The sequence below is a fragment of the Phascolarctos cinereus genome, unplaced genomic scaffold (assembly GCF_003287225.1).
Source record: "Phascolarctos cinereus isolate Bilbo 61053 unplaced genomic scaffold, phaCin_HiC Scaffold_726;HRSCAF=1367, whole genome shotgun sequence".
NCBI lineage: Eukaryota > Metazoa > Chordata > Mammalia > Diprotodontia > Phascolarctidae > Phascolarctos > Phascolarctos cinereus.
In genome coordinates this window covers 318,826,771-318,831,547 of record NW_027556098.1, presented here as the reverse complement: position 1 = coordinate 318,831,547, position 4,777 = coordinate 318,826,771, and positions in this window count along the sequence as shown.

Below are 4,777 nucleotides of genomic sequence, written 5' to 3'. Positions count from 1 at the left end.
GTCCAGCCCGTTTGGTCCTAAGACCATCTATCTCTTCCCTTTTATCCAAGCTTTCCTCCGCCGTCCCGCCCTCGGCACCCTGCCTCCCTCCTCCCCTCCACTCCAGCTCCCCCCACCCCATCCTGGGCTAGTGGAGAAATCTCAACAGATGGTTACGAGCTTTGAGAACATCTGGCGGTTGGAGGTGTGTGTGTGTGTGTGTGTGTGTGTGTGTGTGTGTGTGTGTGTGTGTGTGTGTGTGTGTGTGTGTGTATTGGGTGGGTTCCAGTTTCATTTCACTTAGTTCAGATCACCACCTTCAACCCCCATACACACACACAACCACACACACACACACACACACACACACACACACACACACACACACACATATTCTTCAAGGCAGAAATAAGATTTTTGGAATTAGAGATACAATGTTTAAGATGTCTAAACTTTTTTTTTTGGCATGCCCAAGAAGCCCTCGACCTCTTAAAAGCCCTAGAAGGAGAGCTTGCGAGTATCAATACAAACCCGAACACGGTCTCAAAGACTTTACAGCCTGACTGTGAGAGCAGCAGGCGACCTCAGAACAGCCTTACTAAGATTGGCGTTTCTCTTGGCACGCTTTCCTCCCAGTTACATCGTGCGCCAGGTACAGCAAGAACCATCACCCTCATATAAAAGGGGAAACTGACATGTAGGGACTTTCCCATGCACCTTTAACTGAAATGAGGCAAGTCTCATTCCAGGTCTCGACCCCCCCCCCCCTCCCCGGTTTCCCACCGGAGCTATAAGGTTGGCAGGCAATCTGAGCTGCAAGGGGGCGGGGAGGGAGAGGGTTTAGGGAACTGCTCGAGGTGTAAAAACACAAAAGGCAGAAATACTTTTTTTTTTTTAAATCGAAAGACTTAGGGCTAAAGAGGTTGCCTTCTCATTGGATTGAGACATCCTTTTAGTGTCTATCGTTCAGAGGATGTACATGGGAGCCTGACTTACAGGTCTTCGGTCTTTCCCTATTTTAGGTCTTTTAAAGGATTTTTTTTTTCAAATCTTTGTCTATCTGTTCCGTTTGTATGTGGTGTGAATGCATGTTGGGGAAGACATGAAGAGACTAGAAAAATATACAATCCCTACTCAGAGCAGAAAAAAATGAATTTTCTCCACAGAGAACAAAGAAAGTAGTTTCCTTAGCGAGCCCTAATACGGGGCTTGGAACACAGGAGCATTCACTAAGCTCCGGATAACCTGAGTCTTGAATTTATTATTATTGTTGTTATTATTATTATTATTATTATTATTATTATTATTATTGTGTTAGTCTGTGGGAAAGGGCAAGGGGAACCTGTCTTGTTTGACTAGAAATGAGCTCTTCCTCTCTGTTTCGATCTGTCCCTCACTTTCTCTTACATCTATTTCTTCCTTATGGGCATTTTCTTTATTTCTCCCGCTTGTCTTTCCTCTTTTTTCTGGACTTTTTTTTTCTTTTATGCTCTCTCCTCCCTTCTTTCATTTTCCTTATTATTCACTCTTTGTCTCTACATCTCTTCATTTTTTCACTTTGTCCATCCCTGTCTCTGTCTCTCTGTCAGTCTCCCTCTTTTTCCATCTTACTCCTTCCCTCCTCATATCTCCCCATATCCTTTGTTTCTCTGGTTTTTTTTCCATTCAAAGTCATTTTTCTTTCTCCTGTTTTTGAAGTTATACCCTAGACATTTTCTTGGTGTCTTCAGTGACAACACAGGGTCCCAAACAAGGTAGGTGCTTAGATACTACCTGTTGGCCCTTTGCAAATTTCTTCTCCTATCTGAGCATGAAATTTCTCCTCTGTAAAATGAGGGGTTTGGAGCTAGCAAATTTCTTTCCAGCTCTGAAGTCTATGATCCTAGATGTTTGATGGTGATGATCATGTTGATGATGAAAACAATACTGATGAAAGCCTAGAGACACATGCATAAGGGAAAACATAGAGCCCATAGGAATAGTAATACACTGCATTAAAAATAGCTAACATTTACAGGGACAGGTAGGTGGCAAAGTGGATAGAGTACCAGGCCTGGACTCAGGAAGACTCATCTTCCTGAGTTCAAATCTAGCCTCAGACACTTACTAGCTGTGTGACCCTGGGCAAGTCACTTAATCCTGTTTGCCTGTTTCCTCATCTGGAGAAGGATATGGGAAACCATTCTAGTATTTACAAGAAAACCCCAAAGAGATTTATAAATAGTATCTCATTTAATCCTTCAATAGTGCTTAGGAAGACCTGACTTCAAATCTGGTCTCAGACACTTACCAGCTGAGTGACTCTGGGCAAGTCACTTAACTTCCGTTTGCCTTAGCTCTTAGCACAGTGCCTGGAACATAGCAGGCACTACATAAATACTTATTCTCTTCCTTATCTGAAAAGCATTGGCCCATGTTACATAGCATCATAAATTTAGAGATGGAAGGGATCTTAGAGGCCACTGAGTCCAACACTCTCATTTTACAGATGAGGAAACTGAGGCTGACAGAGATTAAATGATTTGTTTAGGGTCACACGTCTAGTCTGAGGCAGGATTTGAACTCAGGCCTTCCTGAATCAGTAGACTTAAACAGAAAGCAGAGACCATACCAAAAGACTAGCTCAGAGCTGGGAATGATGTGACATGCCAGCCACCAGGCAACCTCTCCAGGAGTGATAATTTAAGTGGGAGAAGGGAGACTGTAGCCAGAGGAGTTTCTCTCTGTACCTGGTTTGCCTCTGACTCCATGATTCTTTTGTTTTTTTGACTAGGCAATGGGGTTAAGTGACTTGCCCAGGGTCACACAGCTAGTAAGTGTTATATGTCTGAGGCTGGATTTGAACTCAGGTCCTCCTGAATCTATCCACTGCACCACCTAGCTGCCCCCTAGACTCCATGATTTTACTAGTGTTGAACAAGAAAAAAGTATCCAACAGTCTCATGTTGCCCATATGATGAACCATTTACAGAGAAGTCACAGGGCAGGATTGGGAGTTGCTTCCAGTAACAGAGTTTCAAGTGGAAAAGGAGCAGTGCTGGGAGTGAATTCAAATTCTCAAGTTCCTTGGTCTTCGTAGACCTTTCATTTATTCATTTGTTTGTTTAGCCAACAAGCATTTGTTAAATGCCTACTACATGCCAAGCACTCTGCTAGGCATGAGATAAAAAAGATTACAAAGATAAAATTGAAAATGGTCAGAAAGGGGTTCCTAGTCAACAAAGACAAAAATGGAAAAGTCCCTACCTTCATGAGGTTACACACTCTTGGACTTTTACCCTTCAGGATTCTGAGAATGAAAAAGCACATGGGAATATGTTTGCTAAACCCAACAGTGTGGATATTGGCTTTCTTCTGGTGGCTGTGAATGATGGGCTGCAATGAACTTTAGTCAGGAACTCCTAGGTTTGGACTACACTTATGATTGAGTTATAACTATAGTTTGACCTGGATTAGGACTATAGTTATAACTATATTCGTTAAAGCCTGTCTAGGTCTGAAATAAGCCATAGAGGAATTCTTTTAATGTACATCTAATTTTATCTCTTTCTTTTTATTTCTTTGGTAATGAATTAAGACTGGACACGTTTAAACCATGCTTCTGTGCTTGACTCAATGATGCCACTCTTTTGGGATTTGGATCTATTGAAACACAGCATGAAGGGGAGAATGATAGAATTTTCCTGGAATGTATGGGTTCAAGCCAAGAGTTTAATTTGATAAATCCACACAGACCACAATCCTTAGACTAAGGAAATGAACATGGGGCAGCTAGGTGGTGGAGTAGATAGAGCTCTGGCCTTGGAGTCAGGAGGACCTGAGTTCAAATCCGGCCTCAGATACTTGACACTTACTAGCTGTGTGACCTTGGGCAAGTCACACCCCTGATTGCCTCACCAAAAAGCAAAAAAAAAAAAAAGGAAATGAACACTGACATTCACAAGAGAGATAGAGCTGGGGTACAGAGATTCTCAAGGTTCTCTGAGAATAATACAGGACTTAACAATTCCCCTGTGTCTTGTTGGGGCACATAACCACCTAAATAGAACATGGGACCATTCAGAACCAATTGTTGTGGAGCAGAATCAGAGTAGTGCCTAGCAGTGCTCCCTGGTGGGTTAAATGTGATCAAACAAAAGCATGTTTGTTTGTATATATCAGTTTGCGACTGTAAGGATTTGTGTTTTCCCGCAAACTGAAAAAGTTGGTTTTGTACTAAAGACCAAGGTGAGAAAAAAAGCAAAACAACGAGGTAGCAGGGGGTTCAGCTCTTGTCATTGTCATTCTTTTTTATTTCATAGGAGCACAAAATATCAGAGTGCTAAGAAAACTCAGAGGGCATACAATTCAAACTGTACCTGAATAGGAAATCTCTCTGTAGCATCTCTGACAAAAGGTCAACCAAGCATCTGTTTGAAAATCTCCTTGACAGGAAAGTCACTACCTCATGTGGCAGTTCATTTCACTTTTGGAAGTTGTTAGGAAGTTTTTCTTTATATCAAGCAGAGATCTGCCCCTGCAACTTTCATCCATTCATCCTAGTTGTAGATGAGGTTGATTTTTTCAATCTACCTTGATTTATCAGTTTTTCTTAGTTAAAAGGAAAGGGTCAGTGGAAGAGGAAGCTGATTGGGAAAGAACTGTGGTATAAAAAATAAAGGGTGACAACAAAAAAAATTAAGAAGTTGAAACTAAATTGAAGGATGAATTACATGTTCTACTTGGAGAGGCAAATGAAGGAGTCTGTAAATAAAGGAGAATTGGTTTTTATCATACCTAAAGGCAAAAGGATGTTTAG